At 40.7% G+C, this 18,915-nt stretch overlaps 1 pseudogene; it reads left to right on the top strand.

Moving 5' to 3' along the window:
* The first annotated feature begins 1,293 nt into the window (after positions 1 to 1,293).
* On the top strand, positions 1,294 to 17,127 carry LOC140282865 (proline-rich protein 5-like; annotated as a pseudogene).
* Positions 17,128 to 18,915: the final 1,788 nt, after the last annotated feature.

Below are 18,915 nucleotides of genomic sequence, written 5' to 3'. Positions count from 1 at the left end.
TGTGCCTTGATGTCTGTTCCTTATTGCATTCAGCAGGAGGGAGGGGTTAGGGATGTGACACTGAGCTCTGTGGTTAATGCAGCTATCTGAACATCAGATAGTGTGCTCTGCTAATGGGTGTAGACAGAGCTGATCACTTGTTCCTTCTAAGGTGGCTCTAAAGTAACAACGCACAAATGCTCACAGACCAGCTCACTGCAGACGCCGAGTAGCCTTCTCTAATGGCAGTTAAAAGCACTCAGTGTAATGTCCTGTGTTTTAGTGTGCTGTTATATTGGTTTGACGGGGAATAATTTCACTCTGACGTTACTGACAAAGCTGCCTCTAATCTGCAATAAAAGTCCTATTCAGGTCCGGCAAAGGGTGGTGCCACCAGCAGGTTTTTACCCCTGACCGCAGCATTTCAACTATTGAACGGATTACTGTCACATTTGACAGGAATTCTTGGCTTTTCTCAGATGAATGTAGTAATTTTGAAGAACTATGGTCAAGATTAATAGTTGCTTTTAAATAGCTTTAATTTCTAATGGAGACTGCCTCATTAGTGTCAACAAAATAATAATTAATCATTACCGTCTACTGACAAAAGTACAGCAAAATGCCAAAATTTGGGCCACATTTGCTGTTATTTTGAATAGCTATACAAGTAAAAGCTAATTTGATTTACAAGAGGGTATAAAGTTAACTTACAAGCAACTAACAAGCAATATTCCTTTGGGCTCTTTTGAGGCTTATCCCATATTTTCTGATGTTTAGGTTGGAGGACTGAGGGTGATGGCAACACCTTTTTAGCTAATGCTTCTTGAGGTTTTCCATTGTAGATTCTGAGGTATATATTGGGTTATTTTCTTATAAAAGATGCCACCCTCTTTGCAACTTCAGATTTTCAACAGATGGTGTAACATATGCTCATAGCAAAGTGCTGGATTTTAGCACTCAAATTGTTCACGTATCACTGTTGCTGCAGCACCAGCCACAACTGATCTATCCAAATCCTCCAACACTTGATGTGTTTTAATTTAGTTCTGCAACCTCTTAGAAACTTATCTTTATCTTATCACCTGCCATCTCTTACTTACTTAATATACTTTTATCCAAGTACACTGTTTCACTCTTAACGACATGCTTTTTGCAGATCAGTCCACTGCTACACTCGCCACTCAACCCCAACCGCGCTAAATCAAACCTTTTCCACAGGTTACATGTGCCACCCACCGGCCCCTGCGCACACAAAGCCTCTCCAACGCACGCACCTACATTCACACGCCTCCTCTCAGTTTCACGTTTCTCACTTCCTCCCTCTCTCCCTCGCTCGAGGACAGTCTCTGCACTGACAGCTCGCAGCTCACGCGGGCATCCACAAGTCTGGGCTTTTCAGGCGAACGTGCGCAGCTTTCACGCGCTCTCATCTGAGCCGAGGGGCAGAGGCGGTGGCCTCCAGCCCTCACAGAGATCCCGGAGTTATTTTTGGCTTTATTGCGCGATTTTAACTTTGGAGAATACTTGCTCTGAAAGGAAGCAAGGTAGACGCCTGATAAGTGAGTATAAAAACACTCAGTCTTAACTTGAGGAGAGATGTTAGTGCTATATGACAGCAAGAAATGGCTAAATAAGTTTTCTGAGCGTATTCTTGAGTTTATACCCTGTAGGCATTTGAATATCGGGGGAAATGTCCCCTCACATTTAGTTATACAGCATAGATAAGACTGTCGTATGGCGCACTGGCTTCCAGTCTTAAATAGTGTTTGTCAAAGCTGGAAAGTTCTTTAAAAATCACTCACACTCTTTCTCTCTCTCACACAGAGTTTTTTTTTTTTTTTTTTTTTTTAAGAGACGGGACCTCCAGCTTGTGGTTTCTGCTGGTGCAGCAGACGAACCTGCAGCAAGAAACAGACATTTTATTTTAGCACATGTCTGGTGCAGGGTTGTAATTTCCCTCTTGTGTTGCCAGTACGCAGAATGATGTGTGTGAGTGTGCGCTGTGTTTTCCAGTTGAAGCAGATTAAGGGTGTAAATTGTCAGCAGTGCAGTCACGGATATCTATTTACAACATAAACCGTCTGCTGGGGTGTCTCAGAGAGAGTCGGGAAGAAGAGGAGGATGAGGAGGCTTTGCAGGGAGGGAAATCTGGTTTCAAATACAAAGAAGATCACCGGTTTTATTCCCTGGAGTACACATGAAAATCTGGCAAGATGTCGGAACAGGAATGCTCTCAGGCTCCTATAACTACAATCCATGAACTCCCCTCCAGAAAAGTTGGGAAGTTTGTTTTAAAATGCAGCAAAAGTTTGAAACTGTCATTTCCCATGAGTTTGAACCCTTGTTTTGAGCTTATTGACCATCTTTATTGTGTTTTGGAAATGAAAACAAATCTTGAATTTGATGCAAGTAACGAAACTCAATAAAGAGTGATGGTCAAGACAAAGACAGACAAAAGTTTATAGAGCACACAAGTAACAGTGTTCTGGAAGATTGTACAATCAGCAGATTTACTGATGGAAGGTGAGGGTGTCAGGACTGGGTATTAAAGAAGCATCTGCCAAAGGTTTCCTCTTCCGATGTTGGGATAGGTTCAAGGGGTCTGGGAAAGTCCTGTGCATATACGAGAAAGACCATCCAGACTGTTGGCAGACAAAGGTGTAGAAGCCCATATCTGTGATGGTATAGGTGGCTTGCATATGCTTATGTGTGAGGGGACCAATCATGCAGAAGTTTATATTGAGGTGCACTTTGATCAACAGCACCCAGAACTTAAACTGCCCAGGGCTAACAGATTGTTTCAGCCTTGGATCCTCTGTATATCTATTGAAGTCTATGGTTCAGGGTGTCGCTCCACCCTGTTTGGAGCGACATGCTGAGTCTACAGTAAAACCAGTAAACTGTAATAACTCAAGGTGTTTTGAGGTCTTTTATTTGTGACTTAGAGCATTACTGCTGTGGAAAACATTGGAGATAAGCATTTTATTGCCCTGAACCACATGGTTATAATCGTGTCCGCTGCTGGTTTGGCTGTCCGGTGTAGAGTTCAGATTATCAGATCTATAAGCCCCGCCCCAAATGTTCAGAGTAATGTTAAATATACTACCTCCCCTAGCAGAGCTGTTCTTAGTGCTGAAATTTCCACCCCAGAACTCTTTTTAGACCCCAAGGAATGGACACCCTAAGAGACCCTGGAAAAGTTTCCCTCAGAAAAGTTCCAGCTTTGGACTATGGAGACATATTTAACCATTAAGGCGTTATCTCTTCCTGGGAGGTAAATGATTATTTCAGCAGGACTGTGCCAGACTTCATTCTGCACAACTTTCAATAGCATGCCTTCATAAACACGATGTGTGTTTGACTGACCTGCCTGCAATCCAGACCTGTCAGCTATTGAAAATGTTTGCAACAGTATGAGAAAGAGTGTCAGATTAAACGTCTTATTTAATTTAAATTATGTCCAACCTTTCTTAAAATGGGGTTAGCAACCACAGTCCTTGGGCTCTTGAGCAAGCCAGAAAACCACTCTGTAGTGGGGCTTTAGAAAGGGATATAAACAGGCAGCAGAACTTGGAGCACCAGGATTAAACCAGGGTGCGTGCATGGCATAAATTTCGGATACATTTCCCTCTGCGGACGCAAGTTTAATCGACCATGCCCACTATGAGTCAGAGACAAAGTTCTGGTTGTAATTTTCACTTTTTTGTAATCGCACACAAATGGATCTGACATCGAAAGAGGAGCCTCTCTGGCCACAAATCAGCTTCTCTAACTGAGATGACCATGGCTTCTTTCTCTGCAAAGGGATTTGCTTCAGATGGAAGTTATTTTTGTATTGTCAACTCAAGTAGACTTATGTGAAGAATTTGTTTACGCTGACCGAAGTGAGCTGCAGGTCATGGCCTATATTGCATAGTGGGGTTGTCATTGCTGCTCAACCGGACAAACGAGCAACAGTTCTCACTTAAACGCACTAAACAGACAACCTGATCAAAACATCCACAATACACTTGTCTTAACGTTTTGAATAATGGAAATTTGCAAGCATGCATGGTTTGAAGCTACAGCCGCTGTCACTGTGAGGCCTCGTGATAAAAGAGCAAAACAGTTGATTTACACTGATATAGGTCATGACAAAGCCTCAGCTTTACCTCATTTTATTTGCCTGATATGTGTGTCATTCTATCTGCGTGTCTGTGTATGTGTTGGAGTGAATGAGCTGGGGGCATCTGAGTTTGTGGTAGGATCAAATATCCGTCTCAACCACTTTACTGTAATTTGATTAGAACGCTGTGTCTTGTTAGCGAGACGTGAGTCTCTGTGAGGGTCAGTAATTTAACTTTATGCCTCAGGGTTCCTGGATGTTGCTGCAGCAGTTACAGTGTACCTTGTATCCTCTGATCTTTTTGTTTTTGTCATCATTATAAATTCAACTATGGCTATTCAGTCATGTTTGTGCATTCAAAGCCTCTTTAATGGGCGAACAGTTTTGTTTGCTCTTTCCTTTGACTGGTGACTGCATCTAGTTGTCTGCACATTTTATGTTTACGTCAGAATCGAGTATTAAGTATAGAAAATGATTATCGGTCTTTCCCTGCTGTGACATCAAGTCACGGAAGTACAGTCAGTTCTGGAGATGTTTTTTTTTAAGCCACCTGAGTTTCTCCTTTGCTAATCCTCCTTGTTTCCGTTTCAGATGCTGCTTCATTGATGGCAGTCGCATGGTGGTTATTAGCCATCTGTCAAGGCTAATATGGAGCGAGAGGGTTCATTTAGGAGGTAAGACCACACACATACAAACTCCTCAGACAAGCGGTCTAGTTCAGTTCAGTTTCACTGCAGTCTTGTGTTGCGTCAGTCCTCTGGCACAAACAAAGGTGAAGCAAATTGAAAACTTCACACACTCACCCACATGCATTCCTGAATGACCTCATTCATGCTTTCACTCATCCTCCTTTGTTCAGTAATTAGACTGCAGCTTCCCTGTTGATTCAAGGCCAGAAACAAGAAGTGTTACACTTCCTGGTTGCAACAAAACTCTTTTAAAAATGTGAAAATGGAAACTTTTATCCATCAGCAGAGGATTCTTGTCTCAATACTGCTGGCTGAGCTGTGTCTCTGGAGGTCCCGAGTCTTTTTTTTATGCTCTACATCATCCATTCTTCAGGAGCAAACTTTTGACCGAAGAGTGTGTGGCTTCATTTCCAAAATGACAATCTGAACCTTCTTTTCTGGGAGAAACTCACTGGGACATGAACTGTGTGTGTGTCTGTGCCAGGGCTCCTGTTTCTCACACTGACCTATTTTTGTGGTGCTGAACTAAGATCCAGGTTGACAGACTAGCTACACACAAACCCTCTCTCCTCTTCCCCATCATATTACGTACCATGCTTTTGATTTTTCACCCATTCTTATTCCCCTATTGGCCCTTTTTTCTCCTCTGTTTCTTGTTTCTACATAAATTTAACATTGAATAATTTAGTTTCACTCTATCATTGTCCAGCATTACAAACTGAACAGGGATCAGTTAATTGAGCAAACATGTTATAACAGCTTCAGTCTCTTCTGGGCCCCACACAGAGAGGAAGATGAAGTAAAATCCATGCCACTTTTAAATCTTTCCCCTCTCGCTTGGCAGTCCTTTTACCTCAAAGGGTCCTTTTGTTTGCCTGGCACAAAAGCTCAGTCACATGGTCACCGACTGGCACAGAATGGGAAGGGGAGAAAGAAACAGAGGAAGAGAAAAGTAAAGTTGGGAGAATTTAAAAGTGGATGGAAGCAAACAAGAGCCACACGGTCATGGAGTGGGGATATGTGGTACCCTTTCACATACTTGAGTGAGTAAATATTGTTCATGTGTGTGTGAGGAGAGAATAAATGTGCTAGTCTGAAATAGAAATGATAAAAATGAGTTTCCCAGAATGCACATGAGGTTTACTTACTGCTCTGCACCTAAATGGCATGCAAAGCAGCCCTATGCCTGTTTTTTTTTTTCTGGGCCATTGTCTTTATAAGTACCCCAAGTGCAGTGCTGGTCTAGTGATTAATGAAGGGCAGTCTGAGTGGTGCTGTCCTGCTCTGAGAAGGTTCAATATTATTTAGTTTACTAGTCTCTGTATGATTAAAATCCAAAGATGCATTTTTGCACTTACCTACGGTCTGGAATATTTGAGGCATCTTTTCCTCTTACTGTCCCACTTCATCCATCACTCTCCCCTCTCATTTATTCATCTTTTTTGTGCCTCTTTCCCTCTCCGTTGCACAGACTGCTCTTTATTTCTCTGGATCTAAGTAGGTGTGTTAAATGCCATCATCCTTCCTCTTTTTTTAGTCCCTTCATACTGTAGCTTCCTCCAATCTCCAATCTTTTTGTATTTAATGTTTCTTGATTTGTTTTTTCCATTTACTGAATAAAATGCCTATAAATACCCTTTTTTCTACATTGTCTTGAAAAGTGAAGATTATTTGAAGCTGAAAATAAGCTGTTAAAACTTTCTCATTGGGGGCATTGATTAACCCCCAAAAGCTAATATCTACTATGTTTCTTTCTGTCCGCTGTGAAATCCATTGTTTAACCGTAGCTTCTTCTGTATGCAAAGCTTTTTTTTTTAACTTTACAAAGTTTTGTTCAAAGCGTACAAGAACATTTTTACCAAAATTTGCAGAAACCAGCAGACTGATGTGATAAATTTTTCTGAATTTTATTGTAAAAATCTCTAACAATCACAAGCCTTTAAAAAGATGGAAAGTACAGTTTTGCACATGTGAAGTTACTGTGGAAAACGCTTGTGGAAACCAAGTTTGTTTGCATCCTGCCAACAGTGTAGCTGATTCCTTTATGTTTCAGGTTCTCGTTGAAGGCAGCAGATGTTGACAGTTCATTCAACACAGGTTTCTGCACGTTCTTTACTCTTTCTTCCTGTTGGATTTCAAGGAGCCTCCACAACAAACTGCGTCTGGGTACCGGCTCGTCTTCCAGCCTGACTGACCTCTCACAGGCAAAAACCTCTGCTGGAGGAGGGGAGAAGGGAGGAACAGCTGGGGGGCTGGCAGATGATTGCAGCAGGGACAAAGGGACACAGCAGAGGAGGGCCGGTGCCAACGCCACCTGGAACAGGTCAGTGTGTTGGAGATTTTCTCAATCACACTGAATATGAGCGAGAAATGTTTGTGTAGGTGTAAGTTCTAACACATTTTAATACAAAGCTGCTTGTGTGCAGTTTCTATGAGTATTGTGAGCAGAAAGCTCTGTTAGTGCTTTTATGTACACGCTGAACCGAAGCCTCGTCTGACTCGCAACAAACAAATATGCTCATAAGCACCAACTCTTTCCTCCTTCAGGGACCATCATGGTAACTCTTTATCATCATCCATCCCTCCTTCTTCTCATCTCATTCTGCCTCACAGATTTCTTTCTGCTTTGCTTGGCTTTCTTTTCTTTTCTTTCCCCTCTGTTTCCTCTTTATTTGACACTGGATCACATGGAGTGGAAGTAAGTGCTGTTAGCTTGACAGTTGGTTGGCGGGGAACACAGATAACATAAGCTGGACTGAAATTTACAAGTTCATGCATCTCCTGATGTTTTTGTGTCCTACTTTCATCTGAACCTCCCTTTCTACGGGGAGAAGCTTTGGTCAAATTTCAGTTAGAACCAGAGGTCAAGATGTTTTTGGATATTAGATGTTGGTGCTTCCATGTGCTGCAAGTGACATCTAATGTTTTTTTTTTAGTTTTTTTTATGAAGAATTAAGCCAAAATTCAGAAACAATGTGTGAAAAACTAAGTACACCCCATGATTTAGTAGCTTGTGAAACTAACTTTAGCGGCAATAACTTTGCCTCACTCCTCTTTAAAACATTACTCCAGTTTATGCTCTTAAGGTCCCATCATGGCATTAAATCTTCCATTCTTTTTATATATTTATATATAGTATATTGTCTGGCGTACTTTAGATCATTGTCCTTCTTCGTGACCCAATTTCAGCCAAGTTTTAGTTGTCGGACAGGTGGCCTCATATTTTACTTGAGAACACTTTTTTTATACAGAGGAGTTCATGGTTCACTCAGTGCAAGGTCTCCAGGTCCAGTGGCTGCAAAACGGCCACCATTTTTGACATTTGGTATGAGGTGTTTACACTGATATGCTGTGTTTGTTTTTTGTCAAATGTGGCGCTGCGCATTATGACTAAACGGCTCCACTTGTCTTGTGGTAAGTCTTACGGTTTGTTCAGATGATACCGTGTAACATTTGACGTGTTGTTCATCCGATGTTCTATTAACCTGTTTTTAAGACTCAGTGAGATCGGATGGTTTTGTTTTGTCCTGGTACACGAAACCTCAGAATTAATTTGAGGGTGTACTTGTTTTTCTCACAAAGCTGTAAGATGACCTGCAAAACTGACAAACTGGGAAATAGTTACATCCACGTCCTAGTAGTATATGACTTGTCTCGCTGTCTCCAGGTGGAGTGTTCAGTCTCAGATCATTAAGTCTTTTTTTTTGTTGTTTTTCTATGCCTAAATGCTTTTCTGTTTTTTTTTTTTCCAGCATCCATAATGCAGTGATCTCAGTATTCCAGAGGAAGGAATTAGGAGAAAATGAACTCTACACTCTGAATGAAGGTGTCAGGTTAGTGCTCTATCTGGTGAACTGTCTATTTGAGCCTGTTAATGTTGAAGGAACATTTGACTAAATGATGTTGTTCTCTTCTGACATTTTCTCTTCTACGATTAGTCTTCTAAATATTAGCACATGCCTGGTAATACTTACGCTTTATGATTATTTGATCAAAGGGGAAATGTCGGGGATGAGGTTAGAAAGGGGTCACCGCTATGTGTTTTGTGTTTACTTTCAGTGCAGCTGAGGGCAGTTTAGACAGGGCTGCCAAAACTGTATGGTGTAAATATTACAGCACACATACATGCATGCTCCAATAGCAAAGACCTACATCTGCACACATTATTTGGGGCAACAGCTGTTCTTTTTAGAGGAGACCAACCTAACTTGGCTGGAGGTTGTGAATGTGTTGACTTTAAAACAACAAAAGCTTCACATTATGTAAAGATGCAGAAGTGGTCATTAATCTGACAGACCAGTGTGCTTAGTGTGTACAACACATTCACTAATTTCCTGAGTCTACTGCTGTTTAAACATGGCATCTTTTTTATGAAGTGTCACCACTGATGTGTGTGTATCTTTAACACCGATGTGTTTCTGTAGGCAGCTGCTGAAGACTGAGCTGGGCTCCTTCTTTTCTGAGTACCTTCAGAACCAGCTGCTCACCAAAGGCATGGTCATACTGAGAGACAAGATTCGCTACCATGAAGGTACACACTCAATACGATGAAAAGAAATCCACGTACATAGTCAGTGAGGGGGATGCAGAGTGTATTTTTTCATTTCAAGTAACATGTTCAGTCTTGACAACATCGTGGGAATGACACCTACAGAGAAATGCATTTGTTAGTGTGACTTCCTTTATTGTCAGTGGTATCGTCTCTTTCAGTGCCTGTTTTTTTTTTTTTTGTTGCAGTTTTGTTCTGTGATATTTGCATATGGAGAAGTCACACCGACCCCCGTCCAGCCTGACTATTTATTTTAGTGGAGTTTACAGAAGAAAAGCTGCCAACATTATATTAGCAGAGCGGAGACAACAATCAGGATAGAGTGAACTTCAGTAGATGATGTCCCTTTTACATTGGTTAAAAAACACCCACTGACGTCTGGCTTTTGAGTTCAGTGGGTAAGTATTTAACTGGCATTCAGTCGCAGGTTAAATGACTGCAGTGAGTGCAGATATTAATTGTCCTTTCTTGCTCTGATTGGCTTTGATGAGAACACAACTCCTGAGTACTTGCTAACTTTGAGTGGTGCACTCAGGGCTAACAGAGTGGACTCACTTCAGTTTTTCTAGATTACCAACCACTATGTCTTAAATGGAGGCTCTGAAACTGATAGCAACAACTTGGGGACAAAAAGAGATGAGACCAATGAACTAGACTAATTATTTCAAAGTTTTGCTTATCATAAACTTTGTGCCAACACAGCCTATCTACCTTCTCCAGAGGAAGGTGGGGGGTAGTTTCTGGACGTAGTTATTTCTGAATATGTTGTAGTGAGAGTTGTTGTATGAATATGTTGTAATGAGAGTGCTGAGACTAAACTGGCAGTAGGAAAGGAATGTGTCGGCTTGTGTTAGTAAGTGCACCCCAGTTTCTCTTGGAATACAGAGAACTATCAAAGATTTAATTTCTCTGCCGTACCTAATTCACCTGTAAAATATCACATATCTCATGTTTAAAGGGTTGATTTACAAGGTTAAAAATTATAGTAAAGAAATGGCAAAGAGCAATATATATATATATATATATATATATATATAATTAGCTAATAAGTTTTAAAGTTTTTTGAAGCACCTTAAGCCATCTACATTCTAAAATTGGGTCATTTGCCTAATTTTCTGTAAAACCAGCTGCCACAGCAGCACTGTATCAAAGTCACATGTTAAGCTCTGACTTATGAATTTTTTTCTTCATCATCAGCTATCAGTGGCTCCTGCCTTTGATTAGGAGTGTTCTTAGGCACTGATTAATGTCAGGGGAACTCCGCGTCTTGCTTTTTATTTTTAATTTTTTTTATCTCTTCTAGTTTCAGATACAGTCCAGCAGAGACAAATAATAAGTGACTAAAATATCAGATGCAGAGTTAACCATTAGTTTTAACTGTGAGAACAAGGCTTTATCTCTTCACTGTGACCTCCAGTGAAAGACATTTCTGATACACACACACAGTGTGATGGAGGTTCTGTGGAGGTGAAAACAGGGCGTAAAGAAGGGAAATGATTCTGTTCTGTGTTGTGGTTAATGTGTGACCTTTGTCATGACAAAACGCTCACACATGCACACTCACGCATTTTGCGCACACACTGACTGCGACAGGTTCTCAGTGCTGTTGTCAAAGCAACCAGACAGGAAATGATCTTTTACGTCAGTATCATATCTAGACAGTAAGAAATGTAAAATAAGAGAGGCCACAGAAACTCGGAGAGCCATTGTTTTGACTTTTTACAAAGTGTCCAAAAATAAATGTATGTACAGTAGATGCAAGAGGTTTGTTTTGTGGTGTGTTTATTGATTTTATGCTCCCTATCACATTCTTTAAATTTGCATCCTAAATGCAAATGATGCCGGAATTCCTACTACAGAAAAAAAATATCACCAATAACCAACATAGTTGACCATTATATGGCCTAAATCAGTAAACGGCTCTCACTGTTCATTATCTTCCTGGTTGCATCATAGGTCAGAGGTTGTTGGACTCTCTGGCTGAGACGTGGGACTTCTTCTTCTGTGATGTTCTGTCCATGCTGCAGGCCATCTTCTATCCTGTACAGGTACGTCCACCCATGTTCCCACCCCCCTGCTAATAACAGATTTGCTGTGTTGACACACGTGTGTGCGTGTACATCTTCAGGGAAAGGAGCCGTCAGTGCGTCAGTTGGCTCTCCTCCACTTTAGGAACATCATCACCCTTAACCTGAAACTGGACGAGGCGCTGTCTCGACCCCGAGCCAGAGTTCCTCCTTCTATCATACAAATGCTGCTGATACTGCAGGTACACACACACGGATAGTATGACTTTGTATCTTTTTCTCTTCTTCGCCCTCCTAGCTCTGATGCTGTTATCCTCACCCAGCCTTTAACTAAAGGCTTGCACAAATATCCTTGACTGTTGTGGGCTGCATGTGGGGAGGTGGAGCAGAGAGTAGAAACAGAGGTTGAGATTTTTCTTGAATACAAATCCCACAGGAAGTAATTTCAGTATGAACACAAAGCACGGTTGTCTTCCCATGACCATTCAGTGCTCTCTGCACCCTCTCTGCGTCTCAGTTTGTCTTTGTGAATTATTCTTGTTTATACTGGCAGTTAAAGCAAACACAGCATCACAAGACAAGAAAAACTTGGCGAGACGGTTTTAACCATGAGCTTATTAGCTTCATGTGTAGACTTAAATATGAGGGAGGGTATAAAGAGCTGACGCTTGAATGCAGAGTAGAAAAAAAATCACAATTTTGTGCCAGGATTTGTGACATCTTTACAACAAAATTCATCCGTATGTTTCTGGGTTACAGTTTGTATGGAATGCTTCTACTGGACTGTCTCACATATGAGTAACTGTAACTTCTCTTTTACTTTCATTTGCGTGCGGTCTTGCTGTGTGGATACTAGTTCGGTGTTTTACAGTTGAGGTCAAGTTCCTCAACTGGAGATTGATCAGTATTAGGTAGTTGTTGCACCTCTTTCGTAAAGCACGGTTACACCATGTGGCTACAACATGTGGCTACAACATGGGGCGTTTTTCAGTGAAGTGCAAATGAAATCTTCTGGCCTCCCTGGTTAGCTTGGAGAATAGTTTGCACATTTATAGGATTACGGTCAAGGCAGTTTAGGTAACTATGTGATCTTTCCTGCATTAAGTAATCAGAATACTGCCAACATGATTTTTCTGTCTAATCCTTGGATTTCACACTGGTGTAGTTTTAAAAACTTTTTTAAAAAAGTCACTGAAAGTACAGTCTTAAAGGGGAAATCCCTCCTTGATTTAACTGGTCATTAACTTGCACACATTCGACTTGTGTTGCTTGTTAAAAGATTTGGAACAGCTGCATTAAGAGATCAGTGCTCTAAATCTCAGAAGCTGGCAGAAAGTCTTGTTTCTGAGCCGTACATGTGAGAAGACAAGCTTAAAAGTCTACAACAGCGTCATTCTCACTTGGTGTCATACTGAAGTAATAAATGCCTAAATGCAAACCACTTTCTCAGAATTTGCGGAACACAAAAGATGAAGAAAACGGATCCAACAAGAACACCATTTAGGTCATCTCTGAATACATTTTTTTTGTACAGGTTAAAAGAAAAGGATTGTGAATTGTAGAATTGTAGAATAAAAAAAAAAAAGCCTCATATTTCATCCATTAAAACAAAGCCAAACATGGAAAATCGGCTTCCTTTTAATGCCTCAGAACATATCCATCAGTTATGATAAACTCTGTTTAGTTTTGGAGACCTCTGGCTTTTGAGAAATTTCACTTAAGACTAACAAATCAAAGACTAAACATTAGACAGTTTCTGTAAAAGTAGTTGTTTATTGGACAGAGGTACTATGTTGGTCTGGTTGGGAATGAGCAAGTCTTACATGTGCCCTCAAGTGTGTCTGCTTGTACATTCTGAGAGTCTGTGAATGTGCGCCTGTTTCTCTTTGGATGTTGGTTAGTTTGAGGTGACTCATTGACCTAAATCTGCTCCTTCCAGATTCAGACAGAGGCGAAAAAGGCAACAAGACAGAGTGAGGTCCGCTTAAAAGAAGACGCAAGAAGAAAGTTCAATGTTTACCTGTAAAGAAAAGTATATACATGGAAGGAGAAAAAGAGAATTTATCGAGTCAACAGTACGAAAGGACATCCTAAAGTAGGGCAGCTAAGAGTGTAAAAAAAGTTACAATTATTTTCTGCTTATTTTCATCTGTTAGTAATTTCCCTTTTATTCTGTTAGGACACTGTGACGCCAGCTCACTGAAGTCTGTTCTATTTATGTGGTTTGGTTCTGTGCTGTGGTTTTTCTGCATTGGCTTGATGATTCAGAGTACTTCAACTTGATTGATCTTTTTTTGTTGTTTTTTCAAGACTCTGCAGTCAAGTCTGTGTGTCACCTCTTAGTGTGAACATTTATGTAGCAAATGTGTAATTTTGAGCTTGATGCAACTTTAACTAAACAGAGAGCCTGAATTTTCAGGGGTTTTTTTTCTTTTAAGATTGTTTCAACAATGAATGACACGAGAGGTTTTGCTTGTACTGATGAATCTACACCCTCGTCAGTGGCAGCTAATGTCAGAGATCAAAGCCCTTTTCAGTCTGCTGCTTGCTCAAATCTGCTTGTATGGCAAGCAAATGGCAGACAGACACAGTTACAGTTAATGACTGGCTGGTGTGCCTACTGTAGCATTTAGTGGCTGAAGAACCAGACCAGATATTTCCGTCAGAAGTTGGTAGAGGCAAAACCAAAAGCAGAAATGTCTTATTTTCATTAAGACTGGAAAAAGTTCAACTTCATCCAGGTTTTAAGATCAGTAAGACAGTTGTTATGCAGGTAACGCTTGCAGTGGATAGGCAAATAGACGTCAGTGAGACAGTTTCTTGAACGTAGATCCCAAAGGAAACCTTCTTGCCTAAAAGAACCAAAACAGCAGACTTCCATGTGTCAGCAAACAAAAGGAGATCATGACTGCAAGGTGTCCAGATCCTGTAGCTGCAAAACAAGCCCAAACCATTACCCGTCCACCACCGTGTTTGACAGTCGGTATGAGGTGTTTGTGCTGATATGCTGTGTTTGGTTTTCTCCAGACGTGCTGCTGTGCATTATGACCAAACATCTCCACTCTGGTCTGGTCTGTCCAAAGGACATTGTTCCAGAAGTCTTGTGGTTTGTTCAGATTCAACTTTGTAAACCTAAGCTGTGTTGCCATGTTCTTTTTTAGAGAAAAGTCTTTCTCTCATGACCCTTTCAAACAAGCCATACTTCTTAAGGTCAGCCAGTCTTCTCTAAGATCATTTCTGATGTCATCATTGTGTTCCACACAAAGTACAGTGTAATGTCCACCCCATGGATTACATCACACTGGTATGAATGCATAGTATTTGCTGTGGGTTACAGCATTGTGTTGATATCATTTGTTGCTATTCCTTGTGTACATTTAGCACTTTCTACTGCTATATAAACCAATGTCCCTTTTTTGTCTGTCTATCTATCTAAATGGAGCCATGTTGTTGACATTTTTCTTATCTGAACATGGTTATGTTTCTTTAAACAAGCCTAATATTGTGACTAAATTTCACTCAACACTTTACTGTCTTCTTCTCCAAGGTGCAAATAGAACATATCTACACCCTGTTATGTTATAAACTGAATTCAACAAGATCTTTCATTCTTTCCACAGTAGAGTTCTTGATAAAATCTCAGAAAGTCAAATTCTGTTTCCCCAGAAATTCTTTCTCAGCTTTGAAAGTTTCCATTACTATGAGCCAGCATGCCGCAATTAGCAGCCCACTCAAACCTGTGTTTGTGTGTATGTTTTTGTACTTGATCCAGGGCGTGCACGAGTCTAAAGGTGTAACAGACGATTACCTTCGTCTGGAGTCTCTCATCCAGAAAGTGGTGTCACCTTACCTCGGGACTCATGGTTTGTACTCCAGAGACGGATCCTCCAACTTGCACTGCTCCTCTTGCCTTTTAGGTATGTGTGGGTGTATTTAATCAAAATGCTTCTAAATTTTACAAGTTCTATGTTCTTGGTTTTGTAGTTCCTTGCACTTCAGGTCTTCTGTGTTGTTTTCTTACGTTTTAAATGATAGAAAAGCGGCTGCAGCGCCCCTTGGTCTCCAAACCAGGCAACTCTCCCACTGTGAAGAATCCAGTGGTCCGTTCTAAGAGCTACAACGTTCCTATGCTAACCCCAGTAGTAGAATATGACATAGACTCCTCCTCAGGAGGTGGCACAAACATCAGGCGTCACTCTGTGTGTGAGATGCCGTCTTGCGTGGAGGAGAGCAGCCCTATGGCTAAATCTGTGTTCAGGCCAATTGATAACTCCAGCACATCAAGCCTGGCCAACCAGTCCCCAGCTTCCACAACCTCTTCTGCACTTTCGGGTAGATTACCAAGAAATTATTCTTTTAGCCCACATGCCCAGATATACAATGCACTAATGCCACATAACCTCCCACGATCAGTTAATCAAAGAGATTTTCAAAAAGTCCTGATCGTGTGAATAAGCTCAAACACTGAAACTATTCTTTTGTGCAGACTCTTTAACCTCCAGACAGGACCCCAGATCCAGAGATGCAGACAGTCCTGCCGCATCCCACCCTCTCCAGCCACAGCACCCCTCCCCCTGCATCCTCCCCGAGACTTTCCCAGGCGAGGACCCTCATTGTGCCTGCTCGCCGGAGTTCGACTCCCCCTCGTCCTCCAAAGTTTTGGCACGAGACATGAGCCCTGGTACCAGTCTGGCGTCCAGCCCAGACATCATGATGGACATCATCACAGAGTCTTTGGACTCCGAGCAGGAGCACGACGGCATCTTTCTGAACTTTACACGGCACTGCTCTGGAGACTCCACCCACAGCAGAGACAGCAGCAGGCAGAGCGTAGCCTGACAAACGTGTAAACACTGCCAAGCCACGACGGAGATTCCTCACACCATGTCACACCTCATGTCGTTTTGAAGAGACACTAGATCATCAGGGACTCTTTCAAACTGGATTATTTTTCAAACTACATTGTTTCACTAAAACATTCAAGGGATTTGAACCTGTTGTCTCTTATGAGTCATGAAAGCTGAGAAAAGCTGAGCTGTCAGATAACTTTTTAAGACCGTGGATATTTAAAATCTTGGGTCAAGTTCAAACTTATAAACATATCATAGACATATTTTATTAATCATTAAAATATTGAATAGAATTTTGTGGTTTGCTCCAAATGAAGTAAAGTGTAAATCTGGTTTCTAGGGATTCTCATCATCTTCATGAAGTTTAAACTCCTGCACGAGTAAAGGACCTATCGCTGTGTTCATGGAACAGTTCTGTGGGAAAGGTTCTGCTTTTATGCTTAATCTGCAGATGATACCCGATTAAGTACTTTTCAGCAAAGCCCTTTTTGCATAATTGTAAGAGCTGCTCACAATTCTGATTCAATCAGTAAAATCAAACTTACTATACGTTTTAGTTAAATGTCCTAAGATAAAGGTTAATATTACTATTGTTATGAAAATATACAGCTGAAGCTTCAGCTGCTTTCTTGTTTGATTGGTTTGGAAACTGACAATCATTTATGTGTAGCTAATACATTAACCTTATATGTGATCAGTAAGTACATTTACACAACCCTGGTCAAAAAATTATTATTTTTGTACTCTGACCAAAATTGTACAGAAATGAGCTTCTCCACCAATGCACCCAGATAATGAGGCTGAGGAATGAATTACTCCTACAATGATACACTTAACCAGACTCAAATGGATCGAGGTGGTCTGTACATGCTAAAAAGTAATACATTTTTTGCATCTTTTTAAAAAAATAAACAGTGAAGTATAAGTGCGCGTTCATAACAGCTGAATTCCCAGTAAAGCTGCTCTCACTCACACACTTTTCTGGGCCTGCGTCCTATCACTTCAGAAACTGTGATTGAAAATCAGCCCTTTCAGACCACGTGTCAACTAGCGGTTGCTGAGTTAATTTCCAGACTGTCGCTCTGCTTTAAAGAAAGGCTGGTTTTATAAGCACGGCGTCATCTGACAAAGCCACAATTCGAGCAACTGAAAGACGACGTCTATGCAGTGAATTCAGCTACATTCACAGGTACGATGATGTAAATTTGGATGATTTTGGACATTTTCCCACACAGCTTACAGTACTGCTGCTTTGTTCAGACATACCTGGGTGGATAATTGACTTCTTTTCCCCTTTCTCATAAGACAATGTATTTTCGTCTGAAAATCCTATTAAACTCCTTGTTTTAAGTCTCTGTGACAACAGGAAGACGGTTTCTATTTGATTATTATGGTGCTAATAATATCTAAAGAATATTCTTAGACAGTAATCAAAGACGGTATGAGAACAGAAGCATACAGGGCTTGTTGAAGCCTTACATGTACCCAGGGTTTATCTTAGCTCTTCTTCCAGTGTCATCTTCATGTGTTTTTATCATCATAGCAGAGATTCAGATATAAAGGAGTAACAGATAACTTCTAAGGTGAGCGTTTTCTGTTCACACATATATATGTATGTGTACAGGAGAAATACCACTCAGGCATAAAACACTTCCTGTTTCTGTACGAATGCAGCCTTTACAGAATTCTCATGGACCCAAGTTCATGTTTGGGTCAACATGGTTTAGTAGATAAACAGATGTTGTTTCATCATTAAAATATTCTTACAGTTTTTTAAATAATTCCCTCTGACACAGACAGTGAATAACTGCATCCAAATAAATCCATCTCCAGCGAATGTTTGGGACCCCCCCCCCCCCCCCCCCCCCCCCCAAACTATAGTTGCATTTCTTATTAAAAAAAAAGAAGAAAAAACAAACTCCATAAATTTGGCCAAAGGGATGCTATGAGACTGTATTTTGGTGTTTGTCTTAAAATGCAAGGTGAGAAAAGATTGCAGACACTGCCACCCAGTGTCATTCTATTTAACGTACAAAGTACATCTGATATTTTTCTTAACAATGTGATGATAAGGTGCAAAAGAAAGGATAGGAAGGCCAGGGAAAATGCAGAATATTCCTTTATACCTTGGAGAGTGGGCGGGGATAGGTACGATGATGATTAGATACACCTGTGAGAAGGGGGGTGGGGATGACAAGCAGAAGCAGAAGCAGAAGCAGTGCAGCAGATGGTAGATATTTCAACTTTTATACAGATTTTGTCATCTATTTTTGCAATATTGAAACACTTATCTCTGGAAAAACAGACAAGTGATTACAAGGAAGTGGGACTGTTTTTCTAAGAACCTGGTGGACTTCCTGAGCAACCATGTGCTGCTGGCAGAGCTCCGATCACCGCAGCAGGTTTGTGTTCTTATTTGATTTACTCTTTTAGTCCTGCTTTAATTTAGCTCTTAAACTATCAAAGTTTATCAAGTTATCAATCTTTCCATAGGTCTTTGATACTGGTTGGTGGAGGGTTAATTGCTAATTACTTTTGTTAAAGCAGTTTTTTTGGAGTGAAACTGACTGATAAGATGGAAGGAAACATACATAAATTTGATAATTATATTACAGGTTTATCATTAAGAGTTTTACTAATATTTAATCACACTAGAATATCAGATATAGTCTTTGGGTCTGTGAAAAGTTCAACAGGTCAGATTTATTATTTTTTT

Source organism: Leuresthes tenuis, unplaced genomic scaffold, assembly GCF_036924035.1.
Source record: "Leuresthes tenuis unplaced genomic scaffold, fLeuTen1.0.hap1 SCAF_23, whole genome shotgun sequence".
In the NCBI taxonomy this organism is placed as follows: domain Eukaryota; kingdom Metazoa; phylum Chordata; class Actinopteri; order Atheriniformes; family Atherinopsidae; genus Leuresthes; species Leuresthes tenuis.
The sequence above is the reverse complement of the archived record's forward strand: the minus strand, read 5'-3'. Positions and strand labels throughout refer to the sequence as shown.